The following is a 26,544-nucleotide window of genomic DNA, read 5'->3' as shown; positions in this document are numbered from 1 at the left end:
ACAGAACTCATAACCCCAAACGATGGGCTAAATCACTGTACGTCAGCACTCACTATGGAATTTTTAGTGCAAGGGAGCAGGCCATGTGCACAATTATTAGGTGACAAGCTATCGCGCTTTAGATTTACACACCAGCTTATCAAACGCTACGCCTCTGAGCAGACAAGCCCTAAGGCACCTGGCCAATTACGGCTTTGGAAATGAAGAGAAGGAGATGAGCGTAAGCAGCATCATTCCCCAACCTTGGTAATCCAGAGACTCTCCATTGTGGGTCTGGGGCAGCCGCTGTGTGAATAAGGGGAATACAAATGGGTGTAGATCTCATTCTAGGGCTTTATCCCCCCCTGAGTTCATGAAAATTTACTAGGTAAAATAATTCTTTTCCTGTCCTGACTATCTTATGCAGAGCCACTAGTGCACCCAAATTCCTCTGCTCCCTGAAGCTCTAGCTCTTTAACTTGGCCACCAGTCATATGGCAAGGCGTCCTTCAATGGCAAGGCCAGCAGATCATCTCCATCTCTGAGATGGGCTCTAGCCCCCCTTCTCAACCTCACATCAACACACAGATGGGGGCGTTTGCTCAGCCACTCCCGATACTAGTGCCCCGTGTCACAATTAAAAAGCACGTTCAGCAAACTGAGAACATCTATTTTCTGATTTTCTAAAATTAGCCTGTGTTCCTCTGCAGCACTTTTCATTCACAAGCCCACCCCGAAGCACAGCTCCAGGGGAAATGTTTTCCTATGTGCTCCTCCTTCATAAACACACATCGCAAGGGATCAGGTACCCAAGCACCTGTACAGTGCTTTGGGCAGCTGTTACGCTGCTGCGCTATCCTCTCCTTAGCACTGCTCTGAGATACTAAGATAGGGCCAGCACAGACACAGAAGAGCCAGGGCTGAGGGCTGCTATGCCCACGTAGATTCAGCGTCCACATGAAAAGCAGAGTATGAATACACAGAATCAGAGTCTCTGAACAGGAGATGTTTATTAGAGCAGGTTGGGAACATTCTGGTGAAACGCGGTTGGGTTTTTTGGTCAGATTTCACTGATTTGTCAAAAATCAAAACTTTTGCAGAGCTGGTTCAGTTTTGACAAAGAGCCCGGTCAAGGTACGATGGAGTATACTGGCTCGCCAGCCCGGCTCCTCGGCAGCCTGCCTGCTGAACGGGTGTCAGGGCACCTCCTCCTCCTGGCTGTAATGCCCAAGGTTCAGTCTGCAAACCTTCTCCCCCGGCACTGCGTCCCATTCCTTGGCTCTAGTTGCGGAGGCAAAAGGGAAAATGAAATGTTATGCCAGTTGGTTTACACTTAGTGCTCATTGCTCGTCAGAATATGGTATTTCCATCCTGAAATAGATTCTGATATTGAGACAATCGCTTTCAGGATGAAAATTGAAACTATCCATATTTGTTGAGAAAAAACATGTTTCAGACGTTTTGATCAAAACAAAACTGTGACATTTCAAAACAAAATATTGATTCCAACAGATGTCTCATTTCAAATGGCCATTTCAACTTTAAGCGCATGTCCTCACCAGAAACACTTGCACCAGCTGAAGTGGGGCATTGTGCGGCACTGACAGCCATGCAGGGCTCACAGCTGGAGCCCCCATCCACCCCAGGGGAGAGCCCCAGTTGTGAGCCCCAGGTGGGCTCAGTTTCACAGCACAGAGCCTACCACCACACTGCTATTGTCTCTGCTCTGGGAGCTCTATGGGGAGCTGGGAGCCCGGACTCTCAGTGCCCAGCAGCCAGGCTTAGAGCAAGGAGCCCGGGCAGCAACTGGGCTGGGAGCCCTGGGGTTGTGGAGACACATGCCTGGGGGTGACAGCCCAAGCCAGGCACAGGGTTCACAGCAGAGAACTTACCAGTCTTTCTAGCAGAGAGTGTGAATTGACAAGAACGTTAGCCAATGGCCGATCTAAGTAACGCAGTGTCTACAGAGACACTATGTTGCCCTAACTACACCGACATAAGCCCTACGTCTCTCATGGAGGTGGAGTTATGTCAGTGTAGTAGGACATTTACATTGGCGGGAACAAGGCTGTAGTGTAGACGCTGACATAGATCGATATAAGCTGCCTTACATTGACCTAACTCTGTAGTGTAGACCAAGCCTTAGTAACACCATACAGTGAAATCTTACAACTTTACAGACAATGTTGCCACACACATTTTATCAGGACAATATTAACCAGCAGGTTATGAGCTTTCCAATGCTCCCTCGCAAGGCACACTTGTAGTTGCAGTATTAGGATAATGTGTGCAAGGGGTGAATATGGGGGTACAGACTGCCACAAACCAAATAGCACAATTGGACCCATAATTAATACAGCATTGAATACGTGTCTGATCTTCAACTGTAAATGACTAGCAGAATTAATTTACTTAGTCTGTTAATTAATGCAGAGGAATGAAATCGACTCTCTCTGCTACAGTGTAATAAGCAGGAAATGGCCGAAAGGGAAATCCTCTGTTGTGTTTTACTGAGTAATGTTATGATCTCCTGACGTGAGGGTTCTTTTCTGCATCCTAGTTACATTTCATTTTCTGTAGCACATGTTCCCTTTTCCCTTCGCTCGGCTTTCTCTTTGACGGTTGCGCTTTTCAAGGTTTCTCCTTGCATCCCTCAAGGCAGATTTGAGTTCTCTGGTCACTGTGTCTTGCCAGTGCTGTCTGTGAGACATAAAAGACAGGATATGTAAGGGGCCCAGTCATAAAGAAATAGTGACATTTCCTCTTGGACGACATCAGAAACCATGGGAAGATCTCAAAGTCATCTGCAAGCAGGGATATTTGTACATAATCACAGCAACGTGTAGGTTACTGAAGCTGTCATTCAGAATCACAACATATATAGCATTTTATATCCAAGGATTTCAAAGTACTTTGCAAATATGAATTAATCCTCACAACGGAACGACTTAAAGTGCATATACCACCATTCATATAAAAATTGCTCATCTGTAGGTCATAAGCCCCAAAGTACTAATAACTAATAGAGATTCTCCTTTCACTCAGCTACTAGGGGCCCCTGCTTTTGGGGCAGGAGGATCTGAGTTCATTTATTACTGCCACCATGAATTCTGAGTGGCCATGATGCATAGCGTAATGTCAGCCTTGAAGTCCGTTGATAGCCACAGATTTATAATATTATTTCCATTTTAAAGATGGGGTTTGTGACAGGTTGGACCCCTCTTCCAGGGTGCCACCTGATGTACTGGGGTTTCACTGAGCCTGCCTGCTCCACTGGCCTAGGCTCCCTCTTCCTGTTTTGCTGAATCGGGCTCTCTGGCCCCTGGCAGCACATATACACCGGTAGGGACGCACCAGCTGTAGAATCACACAGAATCTGCAAGCAGGTCTCTATGGGAAGACTCAGCTAGGAAATTGCCCAGCACTCAAGTGCAGCTCCCCTCTGGAAAGTACCCAAAATAATACTGTCTTGCGCTGTAGAGAAATCGATACAACAGAAGCTCATAAATTCACCCCCTCCCTTAATGTGTGCTCTGGGCAGCCGTGATACTGGGGCCAGCTCCGGCCTGTCCTTCTCGGGCAAGTCCTTCCTGGCACAGTGCTCCTCCTGGCTCCTGTCCTGGGGTGTCCCCGATCGGCCCTGTCCGTCTCAGGCCTCGGGCAGGTTCTCTGCTGCTTCACTTTTCCAGGGCCTGCAGGCTGCCTCTCCCTCCCCTTGAAGCTCCAGCGCTGCCCCTGGAGTTTCCCTCCTTTTTTCTTACTCTCTCCCTCCCCCTTAGGAAAAGATTTAAAGGGGCCATGCTCTCTAAACCCCAAAGGGGTTACATAATAAACAAAAACAAGTTTATTAACTACAAAAGGAAGATTTTAAGTGATTATAAGGGATAAAAAACAGAACAACGCAGATTCCTAAGCAAATGAAACAAAACACCCAGACTAAGTTTAAGATCTTAAAGAGACTGGTTTCAAGAAGTAATTTCTCACCTTAAATGTTGCTTTTGGGCAGGATGCAGAAATTCTTGAAGGTTAGCTACCTGCTTGCAGCTTAAATCTTCAGACACCACATTCACAGACCAGATCCCTTCCCCAGCCTGGGCTCAACTCTTCCCCACCCCTGTGTCTTTGTTTCTCAGATCTTTCCAGCTATCATCCTGGGTGGGGATTCAGTGAAGAGTGAACCCAGATCAGCTTACTCCCCAGCCTTAAATAGAATTTACATAAGACGGGAACCTTTTGTTTCCCAGTCTTGACCTCCCCCTCCTTTTTGTGGAAAATCACTAGAAGTCCAAGATGGTGTTTAGTACCAGGTGACATGGTCACATGACCTTGTAGTGTCAAAGCAATGTCCCAGGATGCTTCTCAGGAAGGAGAGAGATTAGTATCTTCCATGTCATATTTTTTCTTCCTAATGGCCCATCAAGGCTGTTGGCCTGCTGTTTGGTGAGTGTTTCCCAAGTACACACATGGTTTTAATTGTTACATAGTCAATATTCCTAACGTTAGATACAGAAATGATACAGGCATATAAATTGGATAAACACATTCAGTAAATCATAACCTTTCCAATGATATCTCACATAACCCATCTTGCATAAAATATATCTTAGTTATGCCATATTCATATCATAACAATATTTCGATGAAGAATATGGAGTGTAACATCACAGGGTTACTGAGGCAAAGCTAAAGTACGTGACTTGTTGAAGGTCAAAAAGAGAATCGGTGTTGGAGCTTGGAACAGAATCCAGAACTTCTGACTCCCTGTCCTGTGCTCTAATCACTAGATGCTGTTGCATGGGATGGCATGCCCAGGTGCATGACATAGGAAACAGTAACTCAAGAAGACCAGACATAGCAATGTTCCCGGACTTTGCTAAGTGCTTTGCATGGAGCCCAAACACAATGGTTTATATGGCGTATCCCTCTCTCATCCTTCCTCTCCTTCCTTATGGTCTGTAAAGGTGCCATATCAGCTAAGGAGAAAAGACTGAAAAGGGAACCAAAGGCAAATTCATGGGAGAGGTTTACTGAAGTCTGAGTAGTTACAAATGTATAAACCCTACAATTTAAGATTAAGATTCAATGGACGATTTCTCTGAAAGTTCATTTACTGAACATTATGACAGGCAACTTAAGCTACTTGTCACAGATGCTCACAAATCTTCTGTGGCCTTACTTAGGAACCTCCGCAACAACAAAGGAAAGTAGGCCAAATGGAGTTGTGACTGCAGGGTTTTACATTAAGAGCTGACTGAGGGTGTTTGGGGTGGGGTAGATAATGGACTGGAGTTCTCTTCTTGACATGCAGCTGAGAGAAGTGGCCTGCACACAAGGCAGAGAAAGAAAATAGGGACATCAGGAAGAAAGAGAGGAAGGGAAGACCTGGAGGGGGAGAAGAATTATGGTGAAAGGGTAAAGAAAATGGTGACTAAAAAAAATGAATCAAAACATTGAGATTCTGAAGGTTCTGGTTTTAATCTCTGAAGAGGTGACCGAGTCAGAATCATTTGGTATTCTCCCTACCGGTTCCACACGGATGAAATTAACCCCTGTGCAGAGTGCCTGAATGGGACTTAAGAGATGTCTAGTTCTTGAGCTGGCCCTCTGCACTGGCCTGAATTTCACCTCTGAAGTTAGACAGAAACTCCAACCAAACCCTTGGATTGGATTTGCATCCTAGTGCCGTGGTTAGTTCATCTCTCTAACAGACTGAACCAAAATCCCGGATCTGCACCTCCTGCCTGAACTTTGGGAAAGTTGGGATCCAGACCCTACCTTTACAGCTTGAGTTCATTTCGCTATGAAGCCCATCACTGCTCAGAGGCAGCCATTCCATCTGAAAGGGAGATTATAATTCCCAGTCTGCCCATCTGAAATTCCAGTGGGAGAATCAGTTGCAATGGAAAATCTTCACTTTCTATTTTGAGCTCTTGTGAAGTGTGTCGCACTGAATTGCTTGAAGGCTGTTGGTCTCTTTCATGGTGCACAGGTGGGTATATGTCAGTGGTGGGGGAAGTCACCCAGGGACTGTGTGTAACAGACATCTAGCACTTTGAGAGCTTTAGATGAAAGATGCAGCATGAATGTGTCTTTGTCACTATTGCACAATCCTGAATTTGCAGCTTTCTGAACCACTTTACTTGATATATAAAATCTCTCAGAGGGGACTAACCTATGCAGACTAGGATCCTAAGAGTTCTGGAACTAAACAGACCCTTAAAGAAAATCTAGGTGATTTGAAATTTCAGGTAACATGTGGCACAACCTTCAGCTCTTGGTACTCTAGAGCAATTCCCAGTCTGACCATGCATATGTGCAGAAAAGCTAATTTATATATGCTGTGTAAAGTGCATATATATCCAAAGGTTTTTAGAACCGCACAATAAGCAGGAGAACCTTATCGGTGATGCTAAGATATACATTATGCCTTTACCATGGGCCCTCTTTACAAGGCTGAAGAGCAGATACAGCAGCTCCGGGGCACATAAAGCCTTTGTTTCTTCTCAGATCTCATCTGGGGTGAAATCCTGACCCCATTGTAGCCCATGGCAAAACTCCCATCGACTTTACTGGGGCCTGGATTTCCCCTCTGGAGTGCAATCAAGCTGGGCTTGGCACAGTGGGTCTGTGGGAGAAGAAATCCTCTGCAGAGCCTTGAGAAAGGCAAGAAACTCTCCGTTCCCACTCTATGGACAGCAGTGAAGCGGCTCCATAGCTGCCTGAGAATACAGTAGCACCGCATGATGCAGCATCGCTGCTCTGAGGGAAACAGTGATTGGGACTGGTGGATCCATGCTACTCCCTGTCCCCCAAATCCCACTGCATGAAGAAGTGGGAGGAGCTCTGGCTGAGCGGTGCTCTGTGACACACGTGGGCTCCAGATCCCCAGTATGAACTCCCTTGTTCTGCCCCCTGCATTGGTTCTACTTCATCTGCATGCCTCTGAGGTCAAAGCTCAAAGAGTGAATGGGATGAAGCACAGTGGTCTGTCTCTGTGATCTCAGAGCAGGTACATTGTGCCCCCAGTGAAAAGACTTGACAAAATTATGAGTTTGTCAATTTAACAAAGAAATTGATATGTACCAGGCTTGTTATCCCAAGGGGAGTCTCTATCACGCTTCAAACCAAACGCACTGCTTCAGGTAGAACAAACAGACATATTTATTAACTATAAAGGTAGATTTTAAGTGATTATAAGTCAAAGCATAACAAGTCAGATTTAGTCAAATGAAATAAAAGCAAAACGCATTCTAAGCTGATCTTAACACTTTCAATGCCCTTACAAACGTAGATGCTTCTCACCACAAGCTGGCTGGTTGCTCTTCAGCCAGGTTCTCCCCTTTGATCAGTGCTTCAGTCACTTAGTGTGGTGTCTGTAGATGTAAGTGGAAGAGAGAGGAAGAGCTTGGCAAACGTGTCTCCCTTTTATCATGTCCTTTCTTCCCTCTTGGCTTTGTCCCCCTTCCCCCCCGTTCAGAGTCAGGTGAGCATTACCTCATCGTAGTTCCAAACTGACCAAAGGAAGGGAGGTGACTCCCTCAAGAGTCTAACAGATTCTTTTGTTGCTTCCTAGGCCAGTGTCTGGAGCACCCCCAGGGAAAAGAAAAACTCTATGATCCCAGTAAAGAGCAAAGACAAACTGCTGGAGATATCTGTCCTCTGCTGTGGGCCCCGTACATCTGCCCACTCCTGTATCGGTGACGCTACCCCCTACCACCAGCCTTTTCTGAAGGGCTCGGCTCTCACAACTGGGACAGTATTTTCAGAAAACTTCGGCTCCTATTTAGGTGCCACCATAAGCAGCCCGTTTTCCAAAGCCTGCTCGGGGCTACGGAGCTCTTTTGAAAATCTGTCCCTTACGTTGGGTGCTGAATACTTGGAAATCTGGCCCTTGGCTCTTTGGCAAATTTGGCCCCACAAATGGAATTCTCTTCCCCCAGCCAAGCCACCCACCATTGTTCAAATCCTTCCTAAGGACTCGGTTAGGGTGACCAGACAGCAAATGTGAAGAATCGGGATGGGGGGGGGGGGTAATAGGAGCCTATATAAGAAAAAGACCCCAAAATTGGGACTGTCCCTATAAAATCAGGACATCTGGTCACCCTAGACTCAGTTCTTCTGTGCTGCTCCCAAAGACGTGACTCATTAAACAACTTTTCAAGCTACAGGGGTCACCCTTTTAAACTGTTTGTAGGGCCAGATCACAGCCTGTCCTGTGTACAGGCACGAGGAGGCAGAGGGGGTACAAGCCCCCCACACACACACACACCGCTCACAGACTTGCGTGCGTGTGCTGTACCATGACTTCATGAGCAAGGGGAAGCAGACTTCCCAGGGGCACAATGTTCCCGCCTAGTGTAGCTGTTTGGAAAGGGATCGAGAGTAGACAGAATCTTAACGCCAACTCCCAGTGCACATGGCCATGCTCCGAGGAGTTTATATGGTCACAGCTGTATGTGGGTCCCTCCCTAGAGACCTCATCCACAGCCAGACGTGGCTGCTTGTTCTCTGCTCCTTGTTCCCTGGGGGATGGAGTGAGTTTGTATTTCTGTTCTTCTCACTCCTCCCTCAGGCTCAGGGAGACCCCAGGGCACCTAGGAGAGGGAGGGAGTTTGCCAGCCCTGGGAACTCCAGACCGGCTCTCTCACACATCATTCTGCCTGAGCCTGCACCTGTTTTTCCACATATTTTCTCTCTCTCTCTCGCCCCCCTTTCACACCCTCGTTTCCCAACCCTGCATGCAGAATCTGGGGAGCACTCTAGGCTCCAATCTCCCACTCCCCACAAGACCTCTGCCACCCCACTCCTCCTAAAGGACACACACAGGCGCGTTCAAGGATGTCTCCGCCTCCCTTTTACTGCACACACCGGGGAGCAGCACATGGGGATGAAATTACACCCTTGCCACCAGAGTGGTAGAAAAACAAACTGAGCCTGCCCAGTGGGCGGTTAGCGCTGACCAGTAATTTCCACGGCAACATTACAGGCCTTGGAGGGCGGGGTCAGGCCCACAGATAAAGCATCTGTCTGGGTTTGCCTGTCCACACCCTGCAGCGAGAATGATTTCAGCCTGAACCACCTCCCATTCTGCTCCAGATCCTTTAGGTTCATGCTGTGCCTTTTCTGTCCTCATTACGTCGTCTCTCATCTTCCATGACCTAATCCCCTACTCTGCAGCACTTGTGTGCTATACTCAAGGCATGGTGTCCTGGACCAAGTGGGCGTATTAGAGCTAAATACACGGCACTGCCCCAACAAACCAATTTCCAGTGACTGGCCACCACACACTTTGCAGTCCAGTGCAGTCAAACAGAAAAGTCTCCTTTGCTGTTTTATTTTGCTGGTTTATTTTAAGCTGCCTCAAACTTTAATCTGTTACAGTTGTTCAGACTGTAAGTGCATAGAAGCATTGTAGAATCGTCAGCGGGTAGGACGCTAAAGGTTTGCAACCGAGTTGGGCTTGTGGCACCATGGGTGCCAGGTTTATATAATTTTTGGTGGTGCCCAGAACGGGTCCAAGCAGAGCTGTCCCATCCATAGGATGGACCAAGGCAACCGCCCCGGGCCCTGTGCTTTGGGGGGCCCCGCGCTTCAGGGGGATGCGGGGTCCAGGGCAGCCTAAATATTGGTGGAGCACAGGCACCACGGGCCCATATAACTCGCCACCTATGTGTGGCACAATCCATCCCCGAGCAGCCTGGTACACAGGAGAGCTTCACAGGCCGAACATATTGTTGTGGGATTGCAAGTAGCCAGAGCCTCAGCTCGTTTTATTCCAAAAGGCCAGGTAGTTGAAGGCTGCTATTAAATCACCCCTCACTCTTCTCTTCTGCAGACTAAATAAGACCAATTCCCTCAGCCTCTCCTCATAAGTCATGTGCCCCAGACCCGTGATCATTTTCATTGCCCTCCGTTGGACTCTCTCCAATTTGTCCACATCCTTTCTGTAGGGGGGGGGGGGGCCAAAACTGGATGCAATACTCCAGATGTGGCTGCGTCGGTGCCAAATAGAGGAGAATAATCACTTCCCTTGATCTGCTGGCAATGCTCCTACTAATGCAGCCCAATATGCTGTTAGCCTTCTTGGCAACAAGGGCACACTGTTGACTCATATCCAGCTTCTCGTCCACTGTAATCCCCAGGTCCTTTTCTGTAGAACTGCCGCTTAGCCGGTCGGTCCCCAGCCTGTAGCGGTGCATGGGATTCTTCTGTCCTAAGTGCAGGACTCTGCACTTGCCCTTGTTGAACCTCATCAGATTTCTTTTGGCCCAATCCTCCAATTTGTCTAGGTCACTCTGGACCCATCCCTACCCTCCAGCATATCTACCTCTCCCCCCAGCTTAATGTCATCTGTGAACTTGCTGAGGGTGCAATCCATCCCATCATCCAGATCATTAATGAAGATGTTGAACAAAACAGGCCCCAGGACAGACCACTGGGGCACTCCGCTTGATATCCACTGCTGACTAGACATCAAGCCATTGATAACTACCCATTGAGCCCGACGATCTAGCCAGCTTTCTATCGACCGTATAGTCCAGTCATTCAATCCATACTTCTTTAACTTGCTGGCAAGAATACTGTGGGAGACCGTATCAAAAGCTTTGCTAAAGTCAAGGTATATCACATCCACTGCTTTCCCCATATCCACAGAGCCAGTTATCTCATCATAGAAGGCAATTAGGTTAGTCAGGCATGACTTGCCCTTGGTGAATCCATGCTGACTGTTCCTGATCACCTTCTTCTCCTCCAAGTGCTTCAAAATGGATTCCTTGAGGACCTGCTCCATGATTTTTCCAGGGACTGAGGTGAGGCTGACCAGTCTGTAGTTCCCCGGATTCTCCATCCCTTTTTTAAAGACAGGCACTATATTTGCCTTTTTCCAATCATCCGGGACCTCCCCCGATCACCGTGAGTTTTAGTCTAGCTAGCTCAGGTCCTGGAGCACTGCAGCTGTGGCAACACAGGCTTCAGTGAGGGTTAGCTGCCCAAGTCATTACCCAGGGTTCCTGGTGGGCTTGAACAGCCCGGGCTGCCTCAGCTTCACTGTTAGGTTAAAGTTAGCTGGCTCGGCTGCAGTCACACCCCATGAGCCAGAGATGCCTGCCAGAAAGCCCTGCAGGATCGGAAATGACTCACTGGAATTGCTTTCCCCCCCCAAAAGCAACTGGTTTTCGGAACGAAATGACTTTCTCCCATTCTCGGTCACTGTGCTGCCGCGTCAGGGATCCAGATATATTGTGAAAGGAGACAGCGGAGCTGGTGTGAAACATCTGTCCGCACACAGGGTTAGCAAGGGTCTAAGGCAAAGGCTGCTCTGAGGGCCTATACGTTATATAGAGGTTACGGGCAAAATGTCCAGATTGTTATTGCATAATTTCAGGCTCGTTAGGATGACAAAAGGTTTTCAATGCCGCACATGGTACCAGGTCTTTATTTCCTGTTCTAAAACTGTAGCAGGTGAATGTCTGATTTCAGAATGACAGGCCTTGATTTATCCACAGGACAGGGACAACACAGGCAGCAGCAATAGGAACTTACCCAGCCTCATCCTATCCCATCCAGCCAATCTGCCTCAACATGGGCCTGAAAAGAGCCCTACTTCTACAGCTGGTGGAATAAAAAGCACCTTAGTCCAGGGAATAGAATACTGGCATGGGGGGGCTGGAGATCTGGCTTCCATTCCTGCCCCCTGATCTGCTGAGGAGTTCCCCCCATTCTGACCCCTGATCTGCTTTGAAGTCACTTCACCTCTTTGTAATTCTGTTTCATCATCTCTAGAATAGGGATAAGGATGCCCTCCTTTGAGATCTGTGGACGAAAAGTCCTTTAAAGAGCTAAGTTAGATTATCTGGCACTTCACTATAGTGTTCTCTATGTCTGGTCTATTCTTGGTCTGTCCATTGACACTGTCTCCAAGGGTGCCCATTAGCGCCATTTGTCTTGGCCACACTGGAGTCAGTGGCAGCCAGGTCCCGAATCAGACGAGGCTTTACTCAGTACCTTCAATAACAGTTGGAAACAGCAAAGAACATGATGCATGGACTGTGAGTGTAGTAGGATGCTATATTCTTCACTGACTGAAGCTTCAGACTGGCCTTCGCTGGTAGCCCAAAGCACAGTGCATTTAATTTCTCTGGCTGGGAGGGGACAAATGGGGGGTGACTATACTGAGGAGCAGTATCAAGGAAAAGCCACAACGTCTCAGCCAAACTCAGGGGAAAAGAAATCATTTGAGCCACTACTGCAGCCTGGGTACCAAAGAGCAGGTGGGGAGCCAAAAATACTCTAAATCTGCAAGCCAATTTGACAAAGAGAGGATGCACTCCACCAGCATGTGAAGCAGTCATAACCCCAGCCAACTCCATTAGCTGCTTCTCTCTGCCAAACCAGTGACTCCTCCCTTTTATCCAGGTTGAACCTGGGCTGAGACCACCAACTCATTTCACACAGAGTACAACAGATCTAGTCAAAAGATGAAGGAACCCCTTACCCATACCCTAAGCCATCCAGGAAAACCTCTTACATGTTTTGAGATGCAAAGCACTGTCGCATACACTGTGGAGAACAATCCTGCATTAGCAGTGAGATTGACAAGACAGCCCAATAGGTCTTTTCCTAAGTCCCTTTGAAAACAGAGGGACTCAGTAGCAAAACTGAAGTAGAGACCCCAGCCTGAACTTCCTCACTGTGATGGGGCATTCACCCCACACCAGCACGGATAGGGTTAAAGTGGCAAGAGAGGCCAATTAGTCTTAGCTCTGCAGCAGGTGCAGCCTAAGGGGTAATGAGACTGATTAAGAATGAAGCTCAGCTGAGCGGGAAGAGCCCAGGAGTTGAGCCTGGAAACAGGCTGCAGTGAGGAAGCCCTCAGTCACACAAGGGGGAAAGTAGGAGCCTGAGAAAGGCAGGGTAGAAAGCAGGCCAGGGAAGGAGGAGTAAGGGCTGAGAGGGATAGACCTGAACTGTGGGCTTGAGGGTCCCTGGACAGGAACCTAGAGTAGAAGGTGGGCCCAGGTTCCCCTTGGGCTTGGCACAGTGGCGATGGAGACTGCCTGAGACTTTGAGGAAGGAATCTCTGACAGTACTCCAGAAGGGAGGATGACGGTGACTCAGCCAGAGGGTTAAACGACAAAAGAAAGGCACTGCAGCTCCTGAGAGCAAGGAAGGGGCCACAGTGTGACTGAGGCAACAGGCTGAGCAGCCACCGGACAGGGCCTGGCCAGTGATGTGCTCATTCCCCAGCTGAGCCACGCGGCGATGCCGCCGAGCGGTGAATCCACGCACCCGTGACGCTCGCCATTCAGGCAGCAAAGCAGAAGCTGCTTGACACTTAGCAAGGTGGCTGGCAGTAATGTCCGTTATCATCATCAAGGATTCCACCTCATAAGATGTTTAGTCTGAATCTTCCTTTGCTCTGCCTTATTCCTATTTTAGTTTCATTTTTAAACTAAGGGCTTGGCTACACTGGCAATTTACAGTGCTGCAACTTTCTCGCTCAGGGGTGTGAAAAAAAACACCCCCCTGTGTGGGCCCCACACTTGCTCGGGCCCAGGGCCCCAGGAAACCTTCCTCTGCCTCTGCTGGTCAGTGCTGAGTGGAGCAGAACAGTTACCGCCCATGTTTTACATACAAGACTCCTCTCAGAATGACACGTGTGGGGTTTTTTTTTGTTTTTTGGGGGGTCTTTTTTGCAACAGTGACACATTCAATTTGTGACCCGCTATAACCCTCAGATCCTTTTCAGCACTACTGCTGCTAATTATTCCCCATTTTGTAGTCTTGCATTTGATTTTTTTTTCCTTCCTGACTAAAGTCCTTTCCACCCATCATTATTGAATTTTATCTTGCTGATTTCAGACCAGTTCTCCAACTTAGCAAGATGAGTTTGAATTGTAAGACTGCCCTAGAATGTGCTTGCAACCCCTCCCTGCTTAGCGCCATTTGCAAATTTTACAAGCATACTCGCCACTCCATCATCCAAGTCATTAATGAAAATATTGCATAGTAGCGCACCCAGGATAGACAGAGTTTTGTACTGTGCCAAATGCAGCTCTAAACTGGCCCAAGATCTGGGCCTATATTTGCTCATTTTGCCCTACCTGGTATTTTTTCCTGTTTGGATTAGAAGTAGTCTCAATCAATGCTCCTCTAGCTCTTGTGTAAAATGAATTGGAATGGAATGTGGGAGCTCTGACGTGTCCTAGGGAGGTGGGGGTTTATCTGTGGCCGTCAAAACTTTCCGGGGCATTGGCTAACCAGGGCCAGCTCTGGCTTTTTTGCCGCCCCAGGCAAAAAAGCTGCCGGCCGCCCCCCCGCCCCTGCAGGGGGGGAGGGGGAGGAGGGCGGCCAGCCCCGGCGGGGGCTCCGCTCTCCCCCCGGCGGCCAGAGCGCAAGGAGCAGGGCGGCGAGCCCCAGCCAGGGCTCGCCGCTCTCCCCCCGGCGGCCGGGGGGGGAGGGCGCCGGGGGGAGGGCGGCCAGAGCGCCAGGGGGAGGGCGGCGAGCCCGGCCATGGCCCCGCTCTCCCCGGGGGCCGGAGCACCGCACCGCCCCCCTCCAGGTGCCGCCCCAAGCACAAGCTTGGTGGGCTGGTGCCTGGAGCCGGCCCTGTGGCTAACACTAGTCTAAACACTAATGTTGCATTTTCCCAGTGCTGTGGGATCACTACTGAAAAAATACAAAAATAGCACGAGAAAGGGTTTCTTTCTTGGTTTCCAATGAGCTTTATATTTCAATCAAGGCATCATGGACCTTGAATAGCTCAGTATAAAGTTAAATTTCAGGACAGCCTTTCAGCTCATGTGGCTTTTTGCAGACATGGTGGGTCTGTATCTTAATTCAAATAGCTTCTTCCTTAATTAAACTGCTTTGTACCCTCCTCGAGCAATGTCATCCGCAGTGATTAGATTTAAGAGAAATGAGCATTTATCTAATTCTCCTCTCACAATTATGAATGCGGGAAAGTGTAATGCAGGCGACAAGAACTGATGGGGACGTTTTCAATTAAATGCCTCAAATAAGCCTAAAATTGAGATTAAATGCACCATTTATGAATATCAATTAAATTCCAATTATGTAAAAGCAATTATTGTTCCTGTATTAGTTATGTGGTTTTTGGGTTAATTACCAGACAATCAGATTTATGCCCTCAGTACTTTAAACACTACTGTGTTTTTAATTAGTATTTATAAAGTTTCATACTTTATGAAATATTGAATGCAAACTTCAAATGTAGGTGCCTAAAGTTAAGCTACTAAATCCATATATAAATACCTAAATAAAGGTCAAAAGGTACTTTTCATTATCCCTCCTGGCCTACAGGGTCCCCTCTGTAATGGTGGTTAATATTTGTGTTACGTTTAAACCCAGGTTTTACCAATTTTTCACATTATGGTGAAATTTTGAAGTTAGAACATTTATCCAAGAATAATTTCTTACACATTTTCACCAATAGATGGCGCTAGCAATGTCTACATGCGTGATAACTCGTTGGGTCAGAGTTCAGCATGAGTGTGCCTCCACAGAACTTAAGTTAAAGCTGCTCTCACCAATGCTATATTTGGGCCAGTGTTCCCTCTAACTTTTCCCCACCCACAGGGCCGGCTCCAGGCACCAGCCTGGCAAGCAGGTGCTTGGGGCGGCCGCTCCGGAGAGGGGCGGCACGTCCAGGTATTCGGCGGCAATTCGGCGGACGGTCCCTCATTCCCGCTGGGAGCAAAGGACCTCCCGCCGAATTGCCGCCGCAGATCGCGATCGCGGCTTTTTTTTTTTTTTTCGGCTGCTTGGGGCGGCCAAAACCCTGGAGCTGGCCCTGCCCACCCATGTGCGGAATTAATTTTGTCATGTGCACCAATATGGAGGTGATGTGAGAGCCAATTGTTGGCCTGTTAACTGTGACACTGTCCCTTTAAGAAGATTATCATATCAGTGACTAAATTGTCAGGGCCGACGAGAGGGGGGGAAGCCGGTACAAATTACCGGGGCCCGGTGGTCCGGAAGGGGGCCCGGCTTCCCTAGCTTCCCCCCCTTCTCATGGGCCCTATTTAGCCGGTCCGCCCTTGCTGGGGGGCCCGAAAAATTTTTTCACCGGGGCCTGAACCCGCTCTCGGCGGCCCTGTAAAGTGTACTTATCCTGGTTTTATTTGGGGACTATTTGGTAATGGTTTTAAAAGCCTCCCCCTCTCCCCCCAACTAGCCAATACATTTCTTCTGCTCCTTCACCCTCAAAGGAAAACACAAATCCATAAAGATAAGCTTTCTTAGAGCCTTCAGTTACACACCGAGACTGTCGTTGAGCTAAAATCTGTGTATACCATGTATTTTAGCATTTCCCAATATTTTGTATTGAGTTTCACTGTGATGTGTGCATCGTTCAGCACAGCAAAATAGAAATGACCCTAATTAAATTGGTTTGCTTAAAACTCTACAGTTTAATGAAGTTAAGAAACTACATGGATTTTTGCCATCTTGCCCCACCCCAAGATTTAATGTGGCATCACACTACAATTGAGAGCTTTCACAATTATAACTGTACATAATATGAGACTAATTGTTGTCATCAATATCTCCCTGTCGCAGTAGTTCAATTATTGAACTGGAGACGAGAAAAATGTGTGGGGCGCTTTTGACTGATATTGTCGTTGAAGAGGAGTTGTGGTGTATGTAGCGATGGCTTTGTTTTCTGGGTACTGTACCTTTAATTGTAAAATGGCTGCCTGTGGGAATTGTACAGAAAGAGAGATGCACTCTGCCTTCTTCCTCACGGAGATTTTATATTGGTCCTTTCTTGGTTAGTTATTTTCCTTAATCCTAAAAAGTCATGTGCATTGAGGTCCCTGTTCAGCAAACTGTTTATGCACATGCGTAAGTCCATGTAGTTGCTGAATAGCATGGACTGCTGAATTGGGACCTGAAAATACATGTCTATTGCTCGCTGTGTGTGGAAAACAGTCACAAGCAGCGGGGCAGAGACTTGGTTTGTTAGGCTGTGTTTGAGCTTTATCCTCTGCTTCTGCCTATAAAAATAAATGGGGAAATCTGGCCAGGATTTCACCCCAGTTCTTTATAATCTCTCAGCTCTCCTGTAGTGTATTGCAGAAGAGACCAGACTTTGGATCCACAAATTACTCTGATAAGATGCCCAGTCACCCAGCTCATGTTTTGTAGCAAACTTAAAATGCAAGATAAGCAGCCCCTTTTCAAATGCATAATGAGAAAGTAAAACCTCCAATTCTGAGCTCTTTTACTTTTCTTTGGAGATTGTTATATTTGGACCCAGCAGAGGAGATAGAGACAAGGGAGTTGATTGCTGGGGTGACTTTATTGTTTTGGACACAAAACAGAAACCAAGACGGAGAGGGAGTAGAGAGCACTTCAACATTTAAAGGGACAGGATGTCACACAAATGTTTCACAGTCCTAGTAATCATTAAATGGTTACGTTTTACTGGCTATGGACTTGGGTTTACCCCCGAGCTCCTGTCAATCAAAGCCTTAACTCCATGAGTGGTACCACTGATTGCAATGTAACAACTTGTGGAGAGAGGTATCACGCAATGTGAGTAGAGTTGGCAGAACTGGGACCTTACTATATAGCTCGATCCTGACAAAGTGCAGAGCCCTATCTGGCTATAGCAGGCAGAGGGCGAGACTCACAGCTGGTGCAACTTGAAATAACTCCAGTGAAATCAATGGCTCTCCACCTGTTTACATCCGCTGAGAATCTAGCCCAGAGAATTTACTTCTGGCAAAGTCTCTCCCAGGTATATAGAGAGGAATGCTGAAGCAGGGCAGAATTTCTAACAAAAGCCAGGGAGCTCTACCTTGCAGGTGTAAGGGGACGGTTGCCCCCTTACTAACATTCAGTGGGGGTGTTTTGGTTGGCTAGCTCCCAGCACTAAAAGGGGAAGGGTCGATGGCAAATCAGGAGCCTGAGACTGACAGGCCCCAGGAACAATGAGGAGAGGCCAATGCTCCAGATCAGCCTGATTGACAGGGCGGGCAGGCTAATCAGGGAGTCAGGAGGCCACGGGGGGGTCCCGTCCTCCGTGTGAACTGGAATGGCCTGGGTCAGACAGAGTGGGGCCAAGCTAAGGAGAGAGCAGGGGCCCGAGCTGAGCTGCTGGGCGCAGAGCTGCAGCCCCAAAGCCACAGCACAGCCAGAGAGAGCAGCCCTGCCCTGTCCTGGGAACAGAGCTGCAGCCACCAGAGCCAGAGGGGCCAGACAAGCAGCCAGGAAGCAGGTCAGAGCTGGGAGCAGAGTCACAGAAGCAGCCTGCAGAGCAGAGCTGTCCTGGGGGCAGAGCTGCAGCAACCAGAGCCAGAGAGGCCAGAGAAGCAGCCCAGGGAGCTGAAGGCAGAGCAGCAGCAGCAGCCGTGCTGAGGCCGAGTGGAACTGGAGCTGGGGCTGGAGCAGTCCGGAGCTGGGTGCGCTGAGCAGCTGGGGAGAGTGAGGGGGACCCTGGGCAGTGGGCCCAGCACAGGGAGACGCCTCAGCCAAGAGGCCTTGCAGGCCAGACTTGCAGGGGGATCGTAACCCCGACCGGGCGGGGGCGACGCTGGGAAAAAGAGTCCTGCCACCTAGAGCCTGAGAGCGTGCGGCCACCGCCAGAGCAAGTGTCCAACCCGCAGCGTCTCTGCAGCACGGCCAGGGCCTGAGAAGGAGCCTGGGACCTACAAGGAACAGACTGTGAACTGCCCTGACGTTCCAGAGACACTGTTTGTAATGTTCCCTGCCACAGAGCGGGGTGATGTGTTTTCCTTTAACCTTTCCCATTTTTCCTTATTCTTTTTTAAAATTAATTGTTAATTAAACAACTCGTATTTGCTTTAAATTGTATGAAATGATCAGTGGGTCAGGAAGGTGCCCAGTGCAGAGAGAGTACCCCAGAGTGGGGACACCCTAGCCCCTGTCCTGGGTGACCTCAGCAGGGTTGGGGGTCGAGCCCTCCAGGAATCCTGGACCCAGCCTTGTCGGGGTTACGAGGACTCTGCCAGAAAGGAGAGTGGAAGGGGAGTCCTCAAGGGCAGGGAGGCCTCTGGGTAAAGGAAGTGGGAGCGAGGACTCGGATCCTTTCGCTAGCCCACTTCACCGGGGTAGCGCAGAAGCCAGGAAAGTTCCCCACAATAGCGGGACCATTCCCCCGCTTACACAGGCAGAGATGAGCAGAGACTGTAAGAAGGTAGAGCTGCACATCTAGTTAAAGGGATGATTTTTCCCCACTAGTTTTGACCTGGTCTCTGTATAAAAGCACTCTGCTGGACCTCCGCAATCAAGACTTGGAGAGAGAACCTCATTTGGTGAAAGACTTTTCTCATTGCAGTGCAGACTGGCTCATTCCACCAGAAACCTTGTGACAGTAAAGCCTTCCAAATCACTGAGCTCTACTCTTTCAGTATGGTCCATCTGAACAACTCTTACTGCAACTTGTTTGGACAGGTACAGTCACTTGACTGCCTGAGCCCATGAAGGTGTCCATTACGTTTCAGGATTTAACCCATACATTGCGTGTACAAGAAATAGCTGATGGGGGATAGATTGTGAGGCATTTTGGGGTGGGAGGGATGACCTGCTGATTGAAGGCCAGCAGAGAGGCTACTATTAAAGGTCCTTAAACAAAAAGAGTTCCAGAGAAGGATTCTCAGCATTCTTGGGTGTTTTTTTATCTTCAGTTCTGTTTTTCCCATGAGATCTATTTCATACCCTTCACATAGACTCTGACGCGTTCTCACTGTGCTTTGGCTGATGTGAATTCTGCAAGCTGCGAGTGGAAAGCATACCAGATATGTTAAACTGCAAACTCTGAATTACTCACGGTTTCAAACAAGCAATAAAATAATGCTAATTACCCTGAATTTGCAGATAAGAACATAAGAATGGCCAGACTGGGCCATTGGTCTGACCCAGTATCCTGTCTTCTGACAGTAACCAGTACCAGATGCTTCAGAGGGAATGACCAGAACAGGGCAATTATTGAGTGATCCATCCCCTGTTGTCCAGTCCCAGCATCTGGTAGTCAGATGCTGCCAGATGCCTGGCTGTGTAATGGCAGGTTTCAGAGTAGCAGCCGTGTTAGTGTGTATCCGCAAAAAGAACAGGAGTACTTGTGGCACCTTAGAGACTAACAAATTTATTTGAGCATAAGCTTCCGTGGGCTACATCCCACTTCTTCGGATGCATAGAATGGAACATATAGTAAGGATATAGGTATATATATACACACACACACAGAGAGAGAGAACATGGGAAATAGATTTAATGTGTGTAATGGCTCAGCCATTCCCAGTCTCTATTCAAGCCTAAATTGATGGTATCTAGTTTACATATTAATTCAAGTTCAGCAGTTTCTCGTTGGAGTCTGTTTTTGAAGCTTTTCTGTTGCAAGATTGCCACCTTTAAGTCTGTTACTGAGTGACCAGAGAGGTTGAAGTGTTCTCCTACTGGTTTTTGAATGTTATGATTCCTGATGTCAGATTTGTGTCCATTTATTCTTTTGCGTAGAGACTGTCCGGTTTGGCCAATGTACATGGCAGAGGGGCATTGCTGGCACATGATGGCATATATCACATTGGTAGATGTGCAGGTGAACGAGCCCCTGATGGCGTGGCTGATGTGATTAGGTCCTATGATGATGTCACTTGAATAGATATGTGGACAGAGTTGGCATTGGGCTTTGTTGCAAGGATAGATTCCTGGGTTAGTGTTTTTGTTCTGTGGTGTGTGGTTGCTGGTGAATATTTGCTTCAGGTTGGGGGGCTGTCTGTAAGCGAGGACAGGTCTGTCTCCCAAGATCTGACAGTTTTTGTTCTAAATGTGTGGATGTCCCATACGGTACCTTCCTTCAGGAATCTGGCTGATGTGCCAGTTAATTTTTTTGGAGAGCTAAGAGACCGGAACCTCCATGTTTTGCAGGGGAGAGTTCTGTTAAAAGTATATAGAAAAGCCCTACAAATGCAGGCTACAGATAGAGATATTACCTCCAATTCTTTCCCTTCTCTCATCTGTGTGTGGAAATAATCAATTAACATGTCAAGATATGCTAGGATATGGCGTAACCCTGAGATGCTTCCCACTGGGACTTGGAACATCCAGCTAATTCTAATCTCCGAGAATCTTCAAACAGCCATCATTGTATCCTGAGAAAATATCTGCTAGCAAAATATTCCTTCCTTCAAATGTGTAAGGTGCCTCCAATCTTAAACCGGCTCTAGTCCTTGCACACACCGGTCCTTGGCTAGTGACAGGTTTAGATATTGATATCTCACATCTCATTAGGGCTAGAAACAGAGGCTTTATACACTTGGAAAGGGGAAATTTCCTTTTACCCTTGTAAGATCCCAAGATTCCAGCCCTAAATATCCTAACACACTCTCTCTCAAAGCATTTCCGGTCATGTCTTAGAGGTGTTAGCATGTACTTGTTTTCATTTTTCTCTTCCTCAGAGCCAAATACATTCAGTGGGAGATTTTCAGGGGCTCAGCTGGAGTTAGAACTTGGACTCATGGTATTAAGGACCTGAACTTGCTCCCACCAAGGCGAATAGCAAAACTCCTACTGACATCAGTGGTACAGGGTCAGGCCTAAGAGTCTAGTTTGTGGGTGAAGGGATGTGAAAAATAGAAGGAATTTTTTGGGGGGGGCGGGGGGGGACCTCTTAAACATTCCTAACTATTTGCTTCTGTAAAATGTGGTACATAGAGAACACACAAGGGTGTGGTGAATTATCAGGGTTTTATTGGGGTGACCTTCATGCTATAACTTTGTGATAGTTTCATTACTCATGGATGTCAAAAATATCACAAAGTTATGCCAATAACCCCTTCACATTACTATGTATTATCTCTCTCTCTCCGGTATCTATACAGCTAAATCCCTAAGCTAAATGTCTATTGGGCATGCGTGCTCACAAGACTTTTATATGCTTGAGAGACGTGCATAACGTAGCACCGCCACATTAGAAAACTAGATCAGTTACACATGCACTTTCTTCAGTCTGATTGCAAGGTCAGATTATGGGACAAGTTCCTGAAATCAAAAATTCTTAATCATTGGATGTCCAGCATTCAAAGCATGCTCATAAAAGTTCACCTGCATTCGTCTGGACATCTCATTCATATGGTTGATTTGAGAATACTCAAGGCCATATTTTATGGTAAGCTAACGCTAGGCACCCATTCTCATGATGGCTGGTACAAACAATATAAAGACACGCTGTCATCAAACTTGAAAGCATGTCAGTTGACCCCAAGATCTGGGAAGCAACAACCCATGACAGAATAAGGTGGCAGCAAATTTGTCTTGTCACCATTAACTGCTTTGAAGCATTAATACCTTCTGTGAAAAACGTGAACAGCACAAAGCAAAGATACAACAGGTTGCAATGCTCATGGACAAATCTAATGTGTAAACGTGTTTGCATTTCTCTCATTGGTCTGACCTCGGGTATCCATGACAGGAGTGTGTGCAGAAATTTAACTTTGGCCCCTTGGGGGCGGGGAGGGAGGAAGCACGTTCTACAAACATACACCACCCCTGGGAGGAGCCTGCTCTCACACCTGCCTTGGCTCTGGCAGGAGCTCACTCTTCACTTCTCCCCCCTCGCGGCCCCTGGGGCTGGGAGGAGCTCATTCTCCCGCCCCCCACCGCGACCCTGGGACTGGAGGAGTTCTGTGCTCCCGACGATTACTGGGGGCAGGGCCGGCTCCAGGCACCAGCCTGGCAAGCAGGTGCTTGGGGCGGCCGCTCTGGAGAGGGGCGGCACGTCCAGGTATTCGGCGGCAATTCGGCGGACGGTCCCTCACTCCTGCTCGGAGCGAAGGACCTTCCGCCGAGTTGCCGCCGCAGATCGCGATCGCGGCTTTTTTTTTTTTTTTTTGGCTGCTTGGGGCGGCCAAAACCCTGGAGCCGGCCCTGATTGGGGGGCCCATGCCCCTGTCTCCCCCCGAGCACACCGCTGCATGTTCACCTATAGTGTTTGCTGAATCATCATATGTTGGCATTGATGTGAGACTCCATCATACAGCTGTAGATACCTTTTACTTACAACAGGGGCTTACACTTTGCCATTTTAATCACACCACATGTAACAGTGCGAGACTCACCACCTCCTGATGGTCATCCAGGGAATTAGCTTTCCATCCTCCGGACCGCCCTCTGTCGGCTGGCGTCTCCCTCCTGGACACCGGTGCCCCTTTCTCTTGGGGTGGGGCTGTCCCCTGGCAGTACCCCCATGGTTTCTGGGTCTCCCCACCCAGGGGAACCCCCACCCACTATCCCCACCTCGCCTCAGTCGTGGGCTACTGCCAGTCACCATCTAGCCCCCATTCACTGGGGCAGACTGCAGCGTATAAGCCACTCATCACAGGCAAGGGGGGTTTGGACCTGCTGCCTTGGCCTTGGGCTGCCCCCTGCAACCCCAGTACCTATTTGGCCTTGCACAAGGCTGGCAGCCTGGGGAGTTACCAGGCAGGAGCTCCCCAGCTCCTCTCGCCTTTCCTCAGCCCTGCTCCACCTCAGGTACCCTGGTACACTCCCCAGCAGCCAGACCCTCTCCCTCCACAGCTAGAGGAGACTCTCTCTTAGCCTCTGGCTAACAGCCCTTTTATAAGGGCTAGCTGAGGTCTGTTTGGGGCATGGTCGTAGCTGTGCCTGCTTCCCCAATCAGCCTGGGAGCTGCTTGCCCCCAGCCATGGCCCTCTCCTGGGCTGTTTTAAACCCCTCAGGGCAGGAGCGGGCGACTACCCCGCTACACCACAGTTGTGGGTGTTCTAAAAAGTAGTGGATTAAGGGGCTTGATTGTAGGATTGGAAGCTCAGCATTGTGATGTCCAAGCAAAGGTTATAACCCACCCCCTCTTTACCAGGGAAATTAATGCAATGTTTACAGCAGGTCATTCATTTTGATTAGTATGGCCCAAATCGGAGACTCTCGTTTGAGCATAGAACACAATTCAGACTTAATCACTGTCCAGGAACTAGTAGGTGGGTTTGTACATCACAAAGCTCCACCACAACTGGCATTGACTGGATTTTTGCATTCTCAAAAGAAGTGTGCAACTGAACTAACTTCTTGCCTCTGATGGTCAACCCACCAGCGCAAGGCTGAAGCCCATGGCCAGGGCAATGCTGGGAAGCTTACACAGCTGCTGTCTGTGCTGTGCTTGTTCCAGGCTGTTCCTGGAGTCTTTAACTTACACCTTTCACCAGCACTAATTACAATTAAACCTTTAAAGGAGAAGCCACACAACCCAGGGCTGGCAGCATCTCTGGCAGAGGGCTGCTAATCATTCATCAGCATGTGTGGCCAAGAGCACTGACAGTAACCCTGTGGATTCCCTACACGAAGTGATATTCACAGTCCCCAAACAGACAGTAATGAGGCATGGGGAGGACAACCCACCTGCCACGTATGGGCCAGGAAATAAACCTGAATCAGTAAGAGCTAGTCATTGAGATCAATGAGACTGGTCTGGATGCTGACAAGTATGAGTCTTAACTGTGATACTAAAAACCATTGCATAGCACAGGAAAACTTTTTTTTTTTAAGATTTAATTGCTCTTTGTGTTTGCTGTTCATTACTAAGGATTAAACATTGTCCTGGATTGTAGCAGTGTTTTGAACGCAGGGTACAATAACCTTTGGGGCAGGGACCTGTTAGTAGCTTGCTGCTGCTTACATGGGGTGCAGAGGGCCAACAAAAGCCCTTTGGAACATTTAAATCCCCTTATAATCTTCTGCTTAGAATATCCACTTCTCAGATAGAAAAACTGAGATCAGAGTTTGAGACTTGCCCAAGGTCACAGCAAGTTCCAGGATCAGAACTCAGGAGTTCCTGGCTATGCATTAGAGACCACCCTGTCTCCCACGCTTGGAAATGGAGACATGATTAGCTTCCTGTCTGGGCAAGAGATGTTTATTTTTCCTCTATCTCATCCCTTATTCAAGATCCAATCCCTGCTAGCTAGCTCACAAAGAACTCGTGCTGTGTGCCAACTTCTCAATGAGAAGATATGCCTGCAGTGTTCACACCCGCGTGCACACTGGCCAATCTTAAAATGTGACTGCCTAACCAGGAGGTACAGATCTCACACTGGGCATTCTAGTCAGTTCCGACACGGATTACACACCCAAGAGCCAATTTAAGCATCCAGTTGTAGGATTTAGATGTTTTAGTTAGGTGCCGCCATTTAAAAATTTATCTTCCAAAATAAAAGCCCACAAAAATCTGTTGTGAGGAGCTGCACTCCTTACCTGAGGGGAAGGATAAGCCTCTGACTATTTTAATCACACACAATCACACACACACACACACACACACACTAATTGTGTCTAATGTTCTTTTGTAATATTACATAAGTCTATATAATACTTTAGCTCTATGACTGTTCTGGAGTTAGATTTAGTAAATCTAACCTGACTCCCTGCCCTCACAAGTTTACAATATCTAGGTATGAGTGGGTACAATACATTGCAAACAACATGGGCAAGTATGACCTAGATAGGCAAAGATTTTTCTATGGTACCTATGGAATATTATGGCCACCCGAAAAGCACAAGTCTAAATTCCAGATAAAAGTTTATTTAAAAAAAAAATCAGATTGAATAAGATGCTTGGTTGATGCTGGGTTTAACTATTACAACAAAACAAGTCATTTCTATTTTTTTTCTATAAACACAGCATTGATTCATATTTGGGCTTCCAGATGTAGCTTAAAGTCAACGAAACGCTAATAAAGCAGAAATATAACAGCAGATATTTTTATAAAATACACTATCAAACATACCTGATAATCTACAGTTCTCACAATGTTAAAACTTGTGAAGTAGTTTGAAAGAACTCAATATCAGTAATAATTAATACAGAGCTCACTGGGAGATCAGTCCTAGAAGGGCAAAGGGGAGCAATTTTTTTGTCTGACTTATGGAAAATTAGTTTTACAACACTGATAAAAATGAATTTTTACTGCTCAATAATGAGCCTATAATTTCCTGAAAGATAAAAAATAAACACAACATACCAGAAAAGCTCAAATGACTTCAGTGGAGTGCTTGCACGAAGTAGAGTGGTCAAATGGACAGAATGCTAGACTGGGAGTCAAGAGACCTAGTTTTAAACCCAAATCTGCCACTGACCGACTGTGTGACCTTGAGTGAGTCTCTTCACCTCTATGTTCCTGCTATATCCCCTTCAAATCGTTGTCTTCTCTTTTCAGACTGCAGGTTCTTCAGAGCAGGGACTGTATTACTCTGTGTATGTACGGTACAATGGGACCCCAATCTCAGCTGGGGACTCTGGGTGGAACTATGATACTAACTAAAGCTATGTCTACACTACAGACCTTACAGCAGTGCAGCTGTAGCAGTATAAGTCTCCCGTGTAATCGCTTTAGGCCGGCGGGCGAGAGCCCTCCTGCTGGCATAATTACCCCACCCCCAACGAGTGGCAGTAGCTATGTCAGCAGGAGAGTCGCCCACTGACGTATCACTGTCCACACCGGCACTTTTGTCGGTGAAACTTATGTCAGTCAGGAGTGTGTCTTTTTTCACACCCGACCAACAAAAGTTTTA

General features: G+C 47.7%; 1 long non-coding RNA gene across 1 annotated transcript; it reads right to left on the bottom strand.

The window, feature by feature from the left end:
• Positions 1-974: 974 nt before the first annotated feature.
• On the bottom strand, positions 975-26,544 carry LOC135983566 (uncharacterized). Its single transcript, XR_010601263.1, has 3 exons — positions 25,995-26,544; positions 2,544-2,679; positions 975-1,260 (listed from the first exon to the last, which is right to left on the bottom strand). It is a non-coding gene; the product is annotated as an uncharacterized LOC135983566 (long non-coding RNA).

The sequence above is a fragment of the Chrysemys picta genome, chromosome 1 (assembly GCF_011386835.1).
Source record: "Chrysemys picta bellii isolate R12L10 chromosome 1, ASM1138683v2, whole genome shotgun sequence".
In the NCBI taxonomy this organism is placed as follows: Eukaryota; Metazoa; Chordata; order Testudines; family Emydidae; genus Chrysemys; species Chrysemys picta.
This window is presented reverse-complemented; position numbering and strand designations above follow the sequence as displayed.